Genomic DNA, 19,729 nt, shown 5'->3' with positions numbered 1-19,729 from the left:
TTGCTTACTTCTCTGATGTCTTATGTTTTTATACAAAAATATATTATCCTTAAAATCAGAAAAAACTAGATATCAATATATATGCATACATAGATTCATATTTATATGTAGCATGTTTTCTAAAACTCACTTCCTTACAAGACCCGGCCTTGTCTTCATACCACTCCCAAACTTTCAGCTTTCATTAGGCTCTTCCATGCCATGTATATTTTCCCCTTCAAGCCTTCGTTCCTATTATTCTTTCTGCCTGGAATGCCCTCCCAAAAACCCTTCATTATTCCAAATTCTACTATACCTACCTAATCTTCAAGGACAACCCAGATTAAACTCAAGGGTTTCCTTGAAACATTTCCCCAAGCTCTCACCCCATTCAAACGTCTTTCCTCAACTTTTATAATGCCTTAAAACTTCAGTATGTATGAAAATCCCCTGGAGAGATTGTCAACCTCCTGTTTTCCTGCCCCCAGAGATTGTTTCAGTGGAACTGCAGTAGGTCCGGAAGCCTGCATTTCTAATGATGCTTCCAGGTGATGTTGATGCTACAGGTTGCAGACCACATTTGTAGAGACACTGGACTAGAACCCAACAATTCAGGATTCATTGTACCTGTTGTCTCATTTATTTATAAAACATGTATCTTTCGTTATAGACTGCCAGTTCTCTGTGTTAAGTAGACACCCTGTTTTATACTCTGCTGTGTCCTTTGCAGTTTGAGAGTCGAGAGATGCTCATAGGATACATGTCAACTGAGTTTGGAGGTTTGCAGATTTTCTCAGTAATTTAGATAGCACTAGAGATTATGTAACAATTTGCAGCCATCTATTCCGCTATTGCCAAGTCCAGAAAACTTTCTAGTCCTGGTTCTGAACTTGAGTACATCTGGAATCCATGCGTGTGACCACGTGAATTTACAGTTACAGGATAAGGGACAAAGGACATGCTGGCCTCTGCAAGACAGTTTCTTTATGGAACCTCAGATTCTCTGAAAACATAACTTTATCGTAAGACTTTCTTTCTTTAATTTCTAAACTGTTCCTAAATTAGTGGGAGCTCAAGGCTGGCTGATGCAACTTGATTATAATAGAGCAGTCTGAATTTAGTTGGCCACAACTGTGAAATTCAAGTGTGCAGTTGACTTCTAGCCTTAGTTTCCAAAAGGAGTGACTATGTGCGATTGGTGAGTCCACTATCTGAATGCCTGATGCTGCTCAGTGCAAGTCAGGGGACACTCAGCTTGCCCCATATAGGCCAGCCTTGATGGCCATCTCCCCAGAACACTCCAAGCAACAGAAAACACACCCAAATCTGTGCTCTTACTTTGCATCTGCCAAGGTCCACCCTTCTTTCTCCAACCAGTAGAGAAAGTCCTCATTTTTCATGGGGGCCAAAACCAGCTGGAACAATCATGCCTGGCCGTCTCTATGCCGATATGCTTGCAGTGCTGACAATCTGTAAACCTTGACTCCCCTCTTTGGCTAAACACCCATTTTCTTTCCCACTGGGTCATGACAAGACAGGAGGCATCATTAAAGCTTGTGGTGCTTCTTTGAGCCTTGTGAATCTATGTTACTGCATATGGGTCCACTTATAAGGGGAATAAGAATGTGTTTTTAGTTCTACCTCTGAAACTAGAAAATTAGTCTTTAACCTCACAGGAAAGGATAACAGGCCTGTACTCTGATAGGGGAAAATATGGGGTGTAGGTAATTCCCAAATGTAGTAGTCATGGAAACCTCTCAGGGAACAAACTTTGGTTGAAAAATTGAAAATAGGCAAGTACTTAGGTCACAGATATTGTTCTTATCCCTGAAGATATAGTGATATACAAAACCAGATGTAGTTATTGCTTATAGAGATTATAACTATTCTCATGACATTACAGTCTCTTGAGGTAATTATAAATATATAAATCATTCCAATAAATGTAAAAGTTTAATTGCAGTGGGCTTTCCTAGTGGCTCAGTGGTAAAGAATCCATCTGCAATGTAGGAGACTCAGGAGACACAGGTTTGATACCTGGGTCAGGCAGATCCCCTGGAGGAGGGCATGGCAACCCACTCCAATAATCTTGCCTGGGAAATCCTATGGACAGAGGAGCCTGGCAGGCTAAGGTCCATGGGGTTGCAAAGAGTCAGACACGACTGAAGCAACTGAGCATGGACACATGCCATGAAGGCATATATGGTTTATAAATGCATGAAGTGAAAGTTATTGACCCAGAAGGCAGTCAGGGAAGACTTTCCTGAAGATCTGACTACTGATCTGAGAGCTGAAGGATGAGTGGATGGTACTAGGCAAAAGGAATGCTAGGCAGAAAGATGTGCAAAGGCCCTGTGGCAGGAATGGGCAGGATATGATCAATCACTGAAAACGGCCCCAGTGACTGGAACAAAAAGCTGGAGAAAGCACGATATAAGACATTACTAGACAGGAAGAAAGGGCCAGACCATGTTGGGTCTTGTAGATTATATCAAGAATTCTCATGAATAACAGGAGGCCACTGAGATGTTTAATTACATTTCTGTTTTGAAAGAGTTGCTCTGGTTGTTGTAGGGAGAATGAGTTGGGAGGCAAACAGTGCTGCTGGAAGAGGATTGCAGGGGAGGATTGCAGTCACCCAGGGGAGAAGAGACGACAGCTTCGTCCAGGGTTGGAAAGGGGGATGTGAGAAATGGACAGCTCAGGTCACTTCCCAGCTAAAACTATAAGTAATGCACAAGAGTTCCCTTGTGAGATACAAGCCTCCAGGAAAGCTGAGTGTTTGAGGCCTTTGTTAAAGCTGGCTGATTATAATATGGCAGTTTGAATCCAAGTGGCCATCCTAAGTCTGAAACGTAAGTACACCACAGACTTAAAAGGAAAAATGGGACAGTGATTTTTCTGGAGAAGTAGACCCCTAAAAGATGAGAAGAAGCAGCAAGCTAAAGGGGAAATTGCCCAGGGCGTCATCCTGCTTTACTCCTACCGAGTGAGGCTGTTTCCAACGACACATTCCCCAAAACCCAAAGGGCCAAGGGCCAGTAAGAGGAAGTGGGGAAATCACCTTGCCGTAAAGAAGAAAGGGACAACGATGTTTCCTCATTTTGAAATCTAAAATCCTGAGCAGCAGGGGTCCACACCAAGTTTTTGTGAAGGTCATTTTGCAGTACGGTAACTTCTGGCTTACTGTCAGCGTCTCTAAAGACAGTCCCCAGAAATAAAGGGGCAAAGAAGGGGCTTTTTTAGAACCGTTAGCGGGCCCCCTCCCCCACAGCCCCATTAGTGGGCCTTATTAAACCAACTCAGACAAAGAGCAAAGATGCCCTAGTTAATGGAGAGTCTCTGATAATTACTCTGCTCAGCCGCTTCTTTTAGGGTCTGAATGGCCTTTAAATAATGTTTCTCTTGCTGTGGTCACAGACAATGACCTAGCAATCTGCTTTAAGCGGTGCCAATCCCATTAGCTAAAGAATAGCAAACTCTGTGTGTGTCTGTGTGCCAATGAGTGAGTGAGTGTGTATGTGTGAATGTGTGTGTGTGTTGAGGAGCTCAGTTTATGAGAGAGATTAGATTTAAATGTTGCTTTCTTCCTCTTTTCCTCCCTACCTTAATAAACCTATCCCTCCCAAGAATCAAAGGTATCATTGTGTTTACTGGGTCATCCACTGGGCAGAAATCTATTCCTGAAAGTGACAAGGGATCTTCTCAAATGCTTGTAGAAGATGCCCCTCATTCTTATTTACTAAGCACTTCTCTTCAGATGTGATTTTCAACTTATCTCTGCCCTCTAAAACCTTCAAGTCCCAAACCACAATCATGCCAAGAATATAGTCACTGCAATACATATCTACTATTCAAAGCTGAAAAGCTTAAAAATGTGGAAGAAAATAGGGTAGGAGACAAGGCTAACAGGAGGAAATATCAAGATCCTTGAAATATTTTGCCCTGTGGCCCTCTCTCCTGATGCTTGCAACTCTTTTCTTCCAATAATTAGACTATGTTGATGATCTAAGAAAGAATTGGAAAATTTTATTTGAGCCAAACTTGAGGATTATAAGCTGGGAAAAGCATCTCAGAAAGCTCTGAGAACTGTTTTCACCTGGTAGAAGGCACTGTTATATAACTTTCCTTGAGACAGAGGCCTGGACATGAAATGATGTGACATTGACAGTTTACATAATGCAAACGTAAGCATCATTGTGGTGGTTCACGTGACCCCTTGCAAGAGCAGGGAGGAATGTTATCTTAAAGGAGTTGTCAATGCCACCAGAGAAGGTTGCTCGTTAGAGTTCAGCAGGTATTCCTGCCAGTGGGGGAGGTTTGGTCAATGTATTGCAAATATGCAATACACAGTTGGAGAGAGGGGAAGCCAGGGGTTAGAGAAGAATTTTTTATGTTTAAATTTTTCTCATCTCACCATAAAATATGAATTTTATTCCACAACTATGTAGTTATATTTAAAAACAAATTATATCATGGGCAGAGACTGAGAAAAAGGGCAAACTTGCTTTATCTGGGGCTTCCCAGGTGGCGCTAGTGGTAAAAAAAAAATCTGCCTGCCAATGCAGGAGGCACAGGAGACTCAGGTTTGATCCCTAGGTTGGGGATTGCTGCTGCTGCTAAGTTGCTTCAGTCATGTCCGACTCTGTGCAGCCCCATAGACGGCAGCCCTCCAGGCTTTCCCGTCCATGGGATTCTCCAGGCAAGAATACTGGAGTGGGTTGCCATTTCCTTCTCCAATGCATGAAAGTGAAAAGTGAAAGTGAAGTCGCTCAGTCATGTCCAGCTCTTAGCGACCCCATAGACTGCAGCCTACCAGGCTCCTCCGTCCATGGGATTTTCCAGGCAAGAGTACTGGAGTGGGGTGCCATAGCCTTCTCCGAGGCTGGGGATTGGCAAGGGTCAAATGCTCCAACATGAAAGTGTAAATAAGTTCAATCAGGAGCAATTTTGTCGTGAAAACGTGTAAAGCAACATTCAGATGCACTGAAGTGAGTCAGCTCTGGCTGGAACCTGCTCTTGCCCACCTTGGTCTGGAGGACTTTCTCAGGGGTTCCAGAGTGCTCTAATTCAACAGTTTTGAAACAGAGTGTGAAAACAAGTCAGCAAAACAATCTGAGATGACTCCAGTTATACAAATACATGGCAGTGAGCTATGTGCAGCTCAGTGAGTCTCACAAAGCATCCTCAACACACACACACGTGTACACACACCACTTGGCAACTTCTGGAGAGAACAATTACACTCCAGCCAATAGGATGAAAGCTATTTTCTAATTCTGGATTCCAGAAAGACACCATAGGCCAGGGGAAATTCTCCTCAGAAAAAGTAAAGAAGATGTTCTTACTTCTCATTACTTACCATCCCATTCTCATTCCCTTTAACATCTATCTTTCATTTCAGTGACTATCAACAGCTTACAAATAAGTTTCCTTCTCTATAATTTAATTTCTGATGTTATTCACTTTTGAAAGCACAAACTTTCAAACAGATATCTATCTGAGAGATGCTGGTTTCTTGTATGCCTACTGTTAGCAATCTACCTGTTGAGTAACAACTTTCATTTGTATAATAATTAGTTAAAATATGTGAAATAAGGACTCCTAACTGCAGGAACTGAAGCAAGTGCTTTGGGCCTTGGGGCTCTTTTGTATCAGTGAGTCCTGTTCTGGTGAAAACGACGGAATAGTGTGAAAGTTCATTTGGGTGTGTGAGGAAGGATGGTGAACTTTTAGAAGATAAAAAAGAAAAGGGGGATCCAGCTCTTAGAGACAGGCTTGAAACTTGGGTTAGATTTTTTAAAAACACCTTGAAAATTACTCTTAAAACCAAATTGAATTCTGGAACTCAATAGTCTTTTACACTAAGTTCAGTCACTCAGTCGTGTCTGACTCTGCGACCCCATGGACTGAAGCACACCAGGCCTCCCTGTCCATTACCACCTCCCGGAGCTCACGCAAACTCATGTCCATCGAGTCGGTGATGCCATCCAGCCATCTCATCCTCTGTCGTCCCCTTCTCCTCCTGCCTTTAATTTTTCCCAGCATCAGGGTCTTTTTCAATGAGTCAGTTCTTCACATCAGGTGGCCAAACTATTGGAGCTTCAGCTTTAGCATCAGTCCTTCCAGTGAATATTCAGGACTGATTTCCTCTAGGATTGACTGATTTGATCTCCTTGCAGACCAAGGGACTCTCAAGAGTCTTCTCCAACACCACAGTTCAAAAGCATCAGTTCTTTGGTGCTCAGTTTTCTTTACGTTCCAACTCTCACATCCATACATGACTCCTGGAAAAACCATAGCTTTTATTTTCCAGAACTTTGTCAGCAGAGTAATGTCTCTGCTTTTTACTATGCTGTCTAGGTTGGTCATAGCTTTTCTTCCAAGAAGTCTATTTTAATTTCATGGCTGCAGTCACCATCTGCAGTGATTTTGGAGTGTCTTTAATATTACAAATATAAATTTTCTGTTAGATCTTACTATGAACCATCATGGTGTTTGGTGCTGTGAGTTATAACAAGTATAATAAATATAATCTATGATCCTAGACTTTGTGGCTGGGATCATAATTTCAGAGGTCCTGATCCTCAATCCAATGCCTTTTCAGTACAACAAAGCCTCTCTTATGACATGATTACCTTTTTTTTTTTGGTTTGTTTGTATCTTTTTTGTCTATTTTTTTTACTTTCTTAAAATTTATTTGTTTACTCGAAGGATAGTCACTTTATAGAATTTTGTTGTTTTCTGTCAAACATCAACATTAATCAGCATGACATGATTACTTTATGGTAATCCCATAAGGACTAAAGATGGAATATTGAGTAAAAAGTGTTGATCCCCAGAATTGGACTGTGAAGAAAGCTGAGCACCAAAGAATTGATGCTTTTAAACTATGGTGTTGGAGAAGACTCTTGAGAGTCCCTTGGACTGCAAGGAGATCCAACCAGTCCATTCTGAAGGAGATCGGCCCTGGGATTTCTTTGGAAGGAATGATGCTAAGGCTGAAACTGCATTATTTTGGCTACCTCATGCGAAGAGTTGACTCATTGGAAAAGACTCTGATGCTGGGAGGGATTGGGGGCAGGAGGAGAAGGGGACAACAGAGGATGAGATGGCTGGATGGCATCACTGACTCGATGGATGTGAGTTTGAGTGAACTCCAGGAGGTGGTGATGGACAGGGAGGCCTGGCGTGCTGCAGTTCATGGGGCTGCAAAGAGTCGGACACGACTGAACAACTGAACTGAACTGAGAACTACCAAGGACTGCTCTTAGATCTGTTGACTTGCTTTAGGTCCTTCTCTGGCTGCATCTCTTTCTGGTCAATGAGGTGACTACCTTGAGCCCTCTCCTTCTAGACCAGGTTCCTGGGATATCAGAATTCCCTGTACCAAAGCCAAGAGTCTATCTCCAGCACTGCATGGGCTTCCTCAGGGCTTGCTTTCCTAGGGGCTGATCCAGCTGCCAGTCCTCAAAAGTTTGAGGATTGACTGTAGCTGGGGAATCAGTAAATGAAGTTAGGGATGGCAGCTGAGGTGTTTATATGCACATGTCTGGGGCTTTGTGGTGTAGGACACGATCTGGGCTGGGAAACTGAAGGCATCCATTTGTTTTCTGGTCCTGGCTTTTGTAAATATTAGGGTCTACCTGCTCAGCTCCCCAGTTCCAGTGGAATGAAGTTTGCATACATGTAATGTGTGTGTGTGTAAATTTTTTTACACTACTCTGCAGTATGATATCTTCATGTTTATCTCCATGCAATAACAGCTTACTTACTGGGGGCCTTATACTGCCAAACACTAATACAAATTTTACTGTGAATTAACTTATTGCAACAACACTTTGAGGTAGACAATATTATTACTATTATTACATTATTATTATCATCACCATCCCCATTTTACCTACAGGGAAACTGAAGCACAAAGAAGTAAAATAATTTGTGCAAGGCCTGGAAATGAGTAAGCGTTAGGGACAGGATTTTAACTGCAAGACAAGGTAGCTGCTCATCAGTCTCCTCTGCTTTTCTACCACAATTCTATTCATCCTTCAAGGCAGGCTCAAACCGTTGTTCTTCTGTGGAGGCCTGTCTGAGTGGCTCCATCTGCCTCTGAACTTCTGGAATTTCTGTTGCCTTTATCGCTCTCTGGGTGTGTATCATTTGGGACCACTGGACATCTTTCCATCTAGAGGTGAAAGGTGACTAGACTCTTGACTGACAGCTAGTTGAGTAGGAGGTGACTTAGTTTCTCAGAACAAGTATGGTGGACTCTGTGATGGGTGGCCCGGACTCCCCATCAGAAAAGGGCTCATTGCCCCAGCTGCTGGGAGTGGTGTCATAGACTGCCTTCAGTGGTCAGACCCTTCAGGGACTGTATCAGCTGCAGAGGGCTGCCTTGCCCAAGGCCATGCTCCCTCCCACATTCATTGACCGATGGATGTGGACAGGAAAAGGCCTGGTCATCTTGGTCAGTGGTGAGCTGGAGCCAGCTTCTTCTGGCTCTTGAGGCCTGACTTTTGCACATCTCCAATTCCTTGTTCAGTGACACGACATTCATAAACTTAGGTATGGTGTGGTGTTTACATTATGGAAATCAGCCAACACTAACAAGTCAGGGCTTTTGTTTTCTCAGAGTTCGATTTGCCAGCACACTACTTGTTCTTTGTCCAGTTCAAGACTGCTCTGAAGCCTCTGACAGGCCACTCTGGCTCAGAGGTCTTCATGCACAACTCTACCTGTCCCCCTGCCCAGTTTGGCTCTCATCCACTCCCATACACACATGCTGATCCCCTAGGTATACCCTGCATGCTGAATTCTCTCTGAGTCTGATTCCTGGGAATTCAACCTGCAACTCTTTTATTTTTTTCTCTTCATGAGTTGTTTTATTTGGGGCAAAATGATGACTATAGTCTGGGAGACAGCCTCTCAGATAGCTTTCAGGGTCTGTTGAAGGTCAGCAACTCCTGCAACTCTTTTTAAAAAAATATTTATTTATTTAGGTGTGCTGGTTCTTAGTTATAGCACATGGAATGTTAGGTCTTCATTGCAGCATGAGAACTCTTAGTTGTGGCATGTTCAATCTAGTTCCCCAACCACGGATCGAACCCTGGTCTCCTGCATTGGGAACTTGGAGTCTTAGCCACTGGACCATCAGGGAAGTACCCCCAGCGGTCTTAATGCTGTTAAAGTTTACCCAACTTTGCTGATTGTTTAGGTGTTTTATTGGGAATTCTGGGTTTTTCCAGAAGGAAGTTGAGAGCATATCATACAAAACAGTTCTGTCCCACATCAAAATTGAAAAAGTTTTCCTTTTACAAGTGTTTAACTTTCTGGATCATTCTATCAACAGGTAATTTGTTGTTCTTATTGCTGTTCAGTCACTAAGTCATGTCTGACTCTTTGTGACCTCATGGATTGCAGCACACCAGGTTTCCCTGTCCTTCACTATCTCCTGGGAATTTGCTCAGGTTCATGCTCATTGAATCAAGTGATGCCATCTAACCATCTCATCTTCTGCTTTCCTCTTCTTCTTTTGCTTTCAATCTTTCCCAGTATCAGAGTCTTTTCTAATGAGTCAGTTTTTAGCAGCTCTTTTTCCAGTAGTCATGTATGGATGTGAGAGTTGGATTGTAAAGAAGGCTGAGCACAGAAGAATTGATGCTTTTGAACTGTGGTGTTGGAGAAGACTCTTGAGAGTCCCTTGGACTGCAAGGAGATCCAACCAGTCCATTTTGAAGGAGATCAACCCTGGGATTTCTTTGGAAGGAATGATGCTAAAGCTGAAACTCCAGTACTTTGGCCACCTCATGCGAAGAGTTGACTGATTGGAAAAGACTCTGATGCTGGGAGGGAATGGGGGCAGGAGGTAAAGGGGATGACAGAGGATGAGACGGCTGGATGGCATCGCTGACTCGATGGACACGAGTCTGAGTGAAATCCGGGAGTTGGTGATGGACAGGGAGGCCTGGCATGCTGCGATTCATGGGGTCACAGAGAGTCGGACACGACTGAGCAACTGAACTGAACAGAACTGAATGGAGGGCCTAGTTAGTATTAACCACATATAAGCCACCTCAAGCCCATGAACCCCTGACCAAGAGGACAAAGCATTCCTGTATGTGCTTCTTGAATACCTAAAATGAACCACACTCATATTGCCCAAATATAGAAACTTTCTTGTAAGGGTCTATTACTCATTCTTGATCTTTCTGTTTTAAAAAGACATAGTCAGTGATAGTAGGGTATGGAATCATTGAATATTTTGCTTTGTTGAAGGCTTTTCACCTTTCTTTTCCTGTTTACCTATTTGTAGAAGTGATAGCAAAAGACCGCAAATCATATATGGTCTGACCATTAACTAATCAGAAAGAATCCTGCCTCTAATGCAAGAATGGGATAAGGTATCAATCCTTTGGGTATTGGATCTTAGGATGGGTAGAAAGGGAATTCTTTGGAAAGAGATTTGAGACAGTTAGGAAGCTTAGGAATAGAAGCCAGTTACAGTAAATGGAGTAGCCTTCATAGTCTACAAGAGTCCTAAATGCAGTACTTGGATGCAATCTCAAAAACGACAGAATGATCTCTGTTCGTTTCCAAGGCAAACCATTCAATATCACAGTAATCCAAATCTATGCCACAACCAGTAACGCTGAAGAAGCTGAAGTTGAATGGTTCTATGAAGACCTACAAGACCTTTTAGAACTACCACCCAAAAAAGATGTCCTTTTCATTATAGGGGACTGAAATACAAAAGCAGGAAGTCAAGAAACACCTGGAATAACAGGCAAATTTGGCCTTGGAGTACGGAATGAAGCACGGCAAAGGCTAATAGAGTTTTGCCAAGAGAACACACTGGTCATAGCAAACACCCTCTTCCAACAACACAAGAGAAGACTCTACACATGGTCATCACCAGATGGTCAACACCGAAATCAGATTGATTATATTCTTTGCAGTCAAATATGGAGAAGCTCTGTACAGTCAACAAAAACAAGACCAGGAGCTGACTGTGGCTCAGATCATGAACTCCTTATTGCCAAATTCAGACTTAAATTGAAAAAAGTAGGGAAAACCACTAGACCATTTGACCTAAGTTAAATCCCTTATGATTATAGAGTGGAAGTGAGAAATAGATTTAAGGGACTAGATCTGATAGACAGAGTGCATGATGAACTATGGACAGAGGTTCGTGACATTGTACAGGAGACAGGGATCAACACTATCCCCAAGAAAAAGAAATGCAAAAAGGCAAAATGGCTGTCTGAGGAGGCCTTACAAATAGCTGTGAAAAAAAAGAAGTGAAAAGCAAAGAAGAAAAGGAAAGATATAAGCATCTGAATGCAGAGTTCCAAAGAATAGCAAGGAGAGATAAGAAAACCTTCCTCAGTGATCAATGCAAAGAAATAGAGGAAAACAATAGAATGCAAAAGATTTAGAGATCTCTTAAAGAAAATCAGAGATACCAAAGGAACATTTCATGCAAAGATGGGCTCAATAAAGGTCAGAAATTGTATAGCCCTAACAGAAGCAGAAGATATTAAGAGGTGGCAAAAATATAAAGAAGAACTGTACAAAAAAGACCTTAATGACCAACTATGATGCTGTGCTCACCTAGAGCCAGACATCCTGGAATGTGAAGTCAAGTGGGCCTTAGGAAGCATCACTATGAACAAATCTAGTGGAGGTGATGGAATTCCAGTTGAGCTATTTCAAACCTAAAAGATGATGCTGTCAAAGTGCTGCACTCAATATGCCAGCAAATGTGGAAAACTCAGCAGTGGGCATGGGACTGGAAAAGGTCAGTTTTCATTCCAGTCTCAAAGAAAGGCAATGCCAAAGAATGCTCAAACTGCCACACAATTACACTCATCTCACACGCTAGTAAAGTAATGCTCAAAATCCTCCAGGCCAGGCTTCAACAATACGTGAACTGTGAACTTCCAGATGTTCAAGCTGGCTTTAGAAAAGGCAGAGGAACCAGAAATCAAATTGCCAACATCCGCTGGATCATTGAAAAAGCAAGAGAGTTCCAGAAAAACATCTATTTCTGCTTTATTGACTATGCCAAAGCCTTTGACTGTGTGGACACAATAAACTCTGGAAAATTCTGAAAGACATGGGAATATCGGACCACCTGACCTGCCTCTTGAGAAACCTATATGCAGGTCAGGAAGCAACAGTTAGAACTGGACATGGAACAACAGAATGGTTCCAAATAGGAAAAGGAGTACGTCAAGACTGCATATTGTCACTCTGCTTATTTAACTTATATGCAGAGTACATCATGAGAAATGCTGGGCTGGAAGAAGTACAAGCTAGAATCAAGATTGCTGGGAGAAATATCAATAACCTCAGATATGCAGATGATACCGCCCTTATGGCAGAAAGTGAAGAAGAATTAAAGAGCCTTGGATGAAAATGAAAGAGGAGAGTGGAAAAGTTGGCTTAAAGCTCAACATTCAGAAAACGAAGATCATGGCATCTGGTCCCATCACTTCATGGGAAATAGATGGGGAAACAGTGGAAACAGTGGCTGACTTTATTTTTTTGGGCTCCATAATCACTGCAGATGGTGATTGCAGCCATGAAGTTAAAAGATGCTTACTCCTTAGAAGGAAAGTTATGACCAACCTAGATAGCATATTTAAAAGCAGAGACATTACTTTGCCGACTAAGGTCCGTCTAGTCAAGGTTATGGTTTTTCCAGTGGTCATGTATGGATGTGAGAGTTGGACTGTGAAGAAAGCTGAGCGCTGAAGAATTGATGCTTTTGAACTGTGGTGTTGGAGAAGACTCTTGAGAGTCCCTTGGACTGCAAGGAGACCCAACCAGTCCATCTTAAAGGAGATCAGTCCTGGGTGTTCATTGGAAGGACTGATGCTGAAGCTGAAACTCCAATATTTTGGCCACCTGATGCGAAGAGCTAACTCATTTGAAAAGACCCTGATGCTGGGAAAGATTGCGGGCAGGAGTAGAAGGGGACGACAGAGGATAAGATGGTTGGATAGCATCACCAACTCAATGGACATGGGTTTGGGTGGACTCCAGGAGTTGGTGATGGACAGGGAGACCTGGCGTGCTGCGGTTCATGGAGTTGCAGAGTCGGACATGACTGAGTGAATGAACTGAACTGAACTGAAGTAGCATTTGTGGAACTGTTTTAATATTTTAACAATGGAATGGCCTTGTGGATGCCTCCCAGCTTCATTTGTACTTTTACGCAAGTCCATTTATGCCTTTAGGGTTCTACATCTCAAATGCTTTTAATTTACTTAATAAGACAAACAAATTATATTCTATTGCTCTCAGTGAATATCACAATCATCTTTACTTGGGTATGCTTGTGTACATGGGGTGAGATATACTTGGTTTGCAAATTCTAGGCTATAAATAACACCAACATTTTTTGATTCTGTTTAAAATATATTTTGATGAGACTTTTGTTTTACTTCTTGGAAGATAGCATTGCTTTATTGAATCCTGGCTGGATCATTACGTTATAAAGGAAAGTTTAGAGGAAAAAAATTTAATGAAGGCGTACAATAATAGAATCGCATTGCATGTCATTTGGTATTTTACTTTGTTATAATGTACATTTATGAAGATGATTTGTGTGTGTGCGTGCTAAGTCGCTTTAGTCGTGTCTGACTCTTTTTTACCCTACGGACCATAGCCTGCCAGGCTTCTCTGTCCAGGGGATTCTTCAGACAAGAATATTGGAGTGGGTCCTCCAAGGGGTCTTCCCGACCCAGGGATCTAACCCCTGTTTCTTATGTCTCGTGCATTAGCAGGTGGGTTCTTTACCACTAGTGCCACCTGGGAAGCCCCGTGAAGATCAGTAACTAGGTACCATAAGTGTTGTGGACAGAGGAGCCTGGCGGGCTACAGTCCATTTGGACAAAAAAGTTTGGACATGACTTAGCAGCTAAAAAAAAACACCCAAAAAACAAACTAAAAAAGTGCTATGGAAAATGCAAAGATGGAAAAAGCAAGTTCTTTGCCCTTCAGGGGATGCAGATGGAATATAATTGTGGAGCCTAAAGCAGGATAGCGGGAATTAACGAAAGAGTATCCAGGAGTGGTTAAAAAGAAAAGTGAATCCAGAGTGTAGGGTGGGAGAAAGAAGTATTGTGGAAGTAAGTCTGGAACATGGAGTGCTTTCACTTGTAAATGACGATGCTTTCAGTTGTAAATGACCAGCACAAACTACCTTGAGTAAATAGGGATTTCATTGGTAGCATACTGTGGCGTCTAAAAGGTATAAACAGGTGGCCCTTTGGATTAGGGTAATAATGATGTAGGCTCATCGATTGTAACAAATGTATCATCCGAGTGCGGGATCTTGACAGTGGGATTGGGGTTGTGTATATGTCAGGCACAGCCAGTATCTGGGAACTCTACTTTCTGCTCAGTTTTGCTGCAAACCCAAAACTGCTCTGCAAAATAAAGAAAAAGCATGTTATGGCTGCTATGTCTGGGATCATCCACTTGTTTTGGTGCTGAGGATCTGCATCAGTGATAATGAGTAAATCTAGTCATTCTGTAAGTGCAGCTTTTTAATACATTTTAGGTACCAGATAGTCTGCTTAATGCATAGTGGGAAAAAAACGACAAAGCATCAGCCCAGTGATCACCTACACTGGAAGCACTCTGAGGCACTTGTAAACTCACAGAATTCAGGACTTTACTGTAGACCTTCAGAATAAAAATCTATGGGTGTATGGTCAGGCCACTCAATTCAGCTGTTTTCTTGCTCTCTGTACATTCCCCTGCTCACCTACACCCTACTCACGTGACTGGCCTTCCTATGTACTTGCCCCAGGCCTCAACTGGAAATTGTTCCTATTGAAGGGGCAGTGAGGGGCATGCCCTTCTACTGGTTTCCCTGGTAAGCCATGGGCCTATCTGATGTCAATTGTCAATTCCCCCTGTAACTAGCAACCACCCCAGGAGTGAAGACTGCTACCAGTCCACAGCACGCCATGGGGTGTCACTTCAGATTCTTGCTCCAGACATATAAGATCCCCCACCCATTAAACCATAGATATCTCTGTTGCTAAGTCCAAGCTCTTTCTTTGGTCTTAAAACTGGGCAAGTACAGGCCTTGTAGGCATGTGGGGTGCAGCCCAACAATGGGTGTGTGACCCAGGAATTTGCAGTTTCAACAAGCGTCTAAGAGCCTTGACACTCAAAATGTGGCATCACCTGAGAGTTTACTAGAGGTGCAAAGGCCCCACCACAGACTCTTGAATCATGATCTGCATTTTAACAGGATCCTCACACGTTAAAGTTTGAGAAACACTGCTCTAGAAGATTCTGTTTCATGCTGAAGTTTGAGAATCAATGGCCTGGGAAGACTAATGAGTATGTAGATAAATGCATTTATAGAAGAACATGTGAGTTCCTCTGGGCATGCTTAAAAGGATCAGGTTCCTCAGAGACTTCTAGGAGAGGTGTGATGACACTTGCTTCTTAAAGAGCAAGGAGAAGTTGGCCAGGCTAAAGGGATGGGGCAAAGGTGTCAACTCTCATCAAAGGGAACCAGCTATCAAAAGTCCTGAGGCAAAAGAGAACACTGCATGTTTAGGCAACAACAGGTATCTCAAATTGCAGTGTAAGTTTTCTGACAAATTTATTTAAACTCTAAACATCAAAAGAGATTTTTTTTTTTAATTCAGTGGGGAAAGATTTTTATTCATTTTCCAGAGAGTGGGGGAATCATGTTTTTCAAACCTTATCTTGCTACTTTCTCTGGCCTCCTTCAACAATTTCTTTTGTGTGTGTCCATTTCTTTGTTCATTCATTCAGACATATATACCTTGCCACTGTGAAAGTCAAACTGTTAAATTGCTCAGTCGGGTCCACCTCTTTGTGACCCCATGGACTGTAGCTTGCCAGGCTCCGCTGTCCATGGAATTGTCCAGGCAAGAATCCTGGAGTGGGTTGCCATTTTCTTCTCCAGGATATCTTCCCAAACCAAGGATCAAACCTGGGTCTCCTACATTGCAGGCAGATTCTTTATATTCTGAGCCACCAGGGAAGCCCCTGATCAGTAGGCACAGAAGCCATTGTGCTTTGTACGTCTAAGTGGTGGTGAGTGAAACTGAAATAGTTCCTGCCCTCAGGGAGTTTGTGGTTCAGGTGGTAAAGAATCCGCCTGCAATGCGGGGCACATGGGTTCTATCCTTGGGTTGGGAAGATCCCCTGGAGAAGGGAAAGGCTACCCACTCCAGTATTCTGGCCTGGAGAATTCCATGAACTGTATAGTCCATTTGGTTTGCAAAGAGTTGGACACGACTGTGCAACTTTCACTCACTTACTCACTCAAGGAGTTTACAGGTGAGGCTGGAGTGGGATTAGAGATGCCAACAAAACAGGTAAGGTTTTTTTTTTTAAATATGTAATTATAAATTGAGAAAATGGCTAAGTGCGCTATGATGGAGAATAAAGCAGGAAACTTCAAAGACAGTCTTCCATTCAGACCAGCCTATCCTCTTGTAAACTGGCCAAAGTCACTGGGGGTGGGTTGGGGAGAACTCAGGTCGCCTGCCAGTGTGCATGTACACACACACACACACACACACACACACACGCCCTTTCTGTTTTGATGTGAATCTGAATGGGGGTTGAAGACCTCTCAAAACTATCCTCTTTCAACCTGCAGGCTACAACATGAAAGGGCAATGAAAATTGACTTTCATCGCAGCTCCAAACCGGAAATGCGAAGCAACCTCTAGGTTCTAATAGTCCTATTTTTAGAAATAAGTTATTTCTCAAATTCTCTTAATCAAGGGAGCTGCTAAAAACTAGTCCCAGGTTGGTTCCAAGTAAAAATTTCGAATTGCAAACATCCATTTGGGCGTTGAGAAGAGCAGAGAGGAGACTGAGGCACATAGCACTGTTTTCAAGAAGTGTGTGATGAAGACTGTGAGAAAACAAAGAGGTAAGAAGGCCAGGAGGGTGTGGTTGGCCACACCGGGCGCTGGGTCCCTAGGGCAGGGAAGACGAATCCTTGCGGCCTGGAACCTTGTGCGTCGGAGTCTCGCTTCCCGGGCTGCTGGAAGGAAGCATTTAAGTGTGGGACCGCAAGAAGCGCTTGTAAACAGAGAGCCGGGCCGGAGTGGTCGCTGGCCAAATGGGCTGTCACCGTGAGGAGGGCGGGCTGCCGAAACCTAGCCCCAGCCTGGAGTAGGTTGCAGGCCCTGCAGGTGAAGGGAGAGAAGCAGTCGGTGGCCAGGTGAGCGTCTGTCTGCTTCTTTGCCGCCTGGCTGGCCACTGGGGGAAGGGTGTGGGGATGACAGCATTGTAAATATCCGAGAAGCTCCCTAGGGTAGCGGTGATTTTGCTATTTCTTTCATCCTCTGGAATGAAAATTGCACAATAATGCAGTGGATAATAGTGGAGAGGAGATTATATGATGCATTGTCTGTTTATTTTTATGAATCAGGTATATAAGTAGAAAGCAGTTGAAATAGCTGATCCTGTTCTGTGCGTTTTTTTTTTTCAGTCCTCCCCTCCTGGGTCCTAGAAACGAGGCCTCAGCAGAGCTTTTAATTCGCATCTAACTAGGGCTCCCAGATTACAACGATTGTTCCTTCTGTTGACCTTGCTCATTTTTAATATATAGTAAATGCCACTGTGTGACTGATGACAAGCATGATTTGGTCTTCTGTAAAAGGATTACTAAGCTAAAAGATTGAGATCCGGAAATTTTAGACCCACTCCTCAAATAAAGTAAGTTACTACTAAGATATACAAATGAATGACAAATAAAGACTGATCTAGATTTATAGCTTGCAAAGCAAAACAGATTTGAATTTACCAGGTTAAACCGAGATTGAGTTATGCTGTTGTAAACTTATTTGGAAGTTTTCTTTATTCTTGGAAAAGAGAAATATCTAGGCTTTTTTCCTGTAATATATTAATTCCAGTTGTCATAGTCAATTGCAATTTGTATTCATTCATAAGCTACTTTGGCACACCTTTAAGATACAAGGCAATTTTTATTTCATTAGCTTCAAAAAAAATGCTTTAATCAAAACTGGGCTGAAAGATCAGTAGACATGCAGTCCTTCTGGGTAATATAGTCTAACTTTTAGTTACTAGAAGAATATTAGAGTAAATTGCACATAAAACAGTGTTTTAAAGTCATGCACATCAAGGAGATAATATGAATGACTGATCAGTTTGCCTTTACACTGAGTATTTTCACAATGTAATGGTTCATAGCAAGAACTATAAAGCCAGTGTGGGTTTGAATTCCTGCTTGGTCACTTCCTATTGTGTAACCTTGAGCAGTTTATTTGTTGTGTTTCTTAATCTTTGGTATGGGAATGACAGTACTGACCTCATAGGGTTATTATGAGGATTAAATGAGTAAATATCTTTAAAGTTCTTAGAACAGCACCTGTAGAAATTGCAATATACATGTTTGTTAATAAATACATAAGGATATAGCAATGGTAAAAGTAAATGGTAAATGGGTATAGTCTCAGTTTTGCAAAATGAAGAGTTCCAGAGATTAGTTGCACAACAAGGTAAATATACTTAACAGTCAGGAACTGTACCCTTAAAAATAGGATAGTAACTTTCATATCGTCACTTTCCCCACAATTAAATCTTTATCAGCAGTGTTAGCAAAGTTATATACAGTCATCCCTCGATACACAAGGGGGCTTAGTTCCAAGACCTCTCAGATACCAAAATTCAAAAATTCTCAAGACCTTTATATAAAATGGTGTAGTGCCTTGCACTTAACCTACACACATCCTCTGGTGTAATTTAAATCATTTTTAGATTACTTATGAAAGTGTTAGCCACTCAGTTGTGTCTAACTCTGTGATCCCATGGACTGTAGCCTGCCAGACTCCTCGGTACTATAAGATCACTGGTAGTACCTAATATAATGTATATTCTATGTAAATAGCTGTAATTTCAACGAAAATACTTTGTAAATAGTTGCCTTTTTTTTTTAAGTTGCTAAGTCATATATTACTCTTTGCTACCCCATAGGCTGAAACCCACCAGGCTCCTCTGTCCATGGGATTTATCAGGCAAGAATACTGGAGTGGGTTGCCATTTCCTCCTTCAGGGGCTCTTCCTGACCCAGGGATCAAACCTGCATCTCCTGTATTAGCCGGCAGATTCTTTAACACTGAGCCATTAGGGAATCTGCAGATAGTTGTCTGTTGCTCAGCAAATTCAAGTTTTGCTTCTGGAACTTTCTGGAGTTTTCCTCCCAGATATTTTCAATCTGTGATTGGTTGAATTTGTGGATGTGGAAGCCAAAGGTATGGAGGACCCACTGTGTTCGGAATCTTTATTAGCACTTAGCAGGCCCTGTCCACAGCTGTCTTTGCTATTGTGAAAATGCACCTTCTGGCAGTCATCAGTAAGATTCACTTATTTGGTAAATTCATGCAATTAAGACATCACAAAGAGAACAAACAAATGATTAGAAGCAACACCTAAGATGCTGTGGCCCACACAATTCTGAAAATGCCCCTCCCCTGGGATTGCATACTCTAATCCCTAGAACCTGTTGCAGTGATGAAGTGTCACTTCCTTGATCATATTATGTTACATGGCACAGTTGAATAGAAAATAGGAGAATGAGCTGGTGGGCCAAATCTAATCAAAGTGAAGTGAAATCGCTCAGTGCTGTCTGACTCTTTGCGACCTTGTGGACTGTAGCCTACCAGGCTCCTCTGTCCATGGGATTTCCCAGGCAAGAGTACTGGAATGGGTTGTC

The 19,729-nt window shown here is 42.4% G+C and overlaps 1 protein-coding gene across 4 annotated transcripts in view; it reads left to right on the top strand.

Annotated features, from left to right (window-relative positions):
- The first annotated feature begins 17,041 nt into the window (after positions 1-17,041).
- PLEKHM3 (pleckstrin homology domain containing M3) overlaps positions 17,042-19,729 on the top strand; it is a 208,537-nt gene continuing 205,849 nt past the window's right edge. For 2 of the 4 annotated variants that reach the window (XM_069578166.1, XM_069578164.1), the window contains exons 1-2: positions 17,045-17,215; positions 17,486-17,712. The gene's annotated coding sequence lies outside the window, so the exon portion shown is untranslated. Of the gene's footprint in view, positions 17,216-17,485; positions 17,713-19,729 lie in introns of all 4 variants that reach the window. The other 2 variants (XM_069578165.1, XM_069578162.1) reach the window with 1 other exon arrangement.

The sequence above is a fragment of the Ovis canadensis genome, chromosome 2 (assembly GCF_042477335.2).
Source record: "Ovis canadensis isolate MfBH-ARS-UI-01 breed Bighorn chromosome 2, ARS-UI_OviCan_v2, whole genome shotgun sequence".
NCBI lineage: Eukaryota > Metazoa > Chordata > Mammalia > Artiodactyla > Bovidae > Ovis > Ovis canadensis.
Note: the sequence above shows the minus strand (reverse complement) of the source record. Positions and strands in the feature narration are given on the sequence as shown.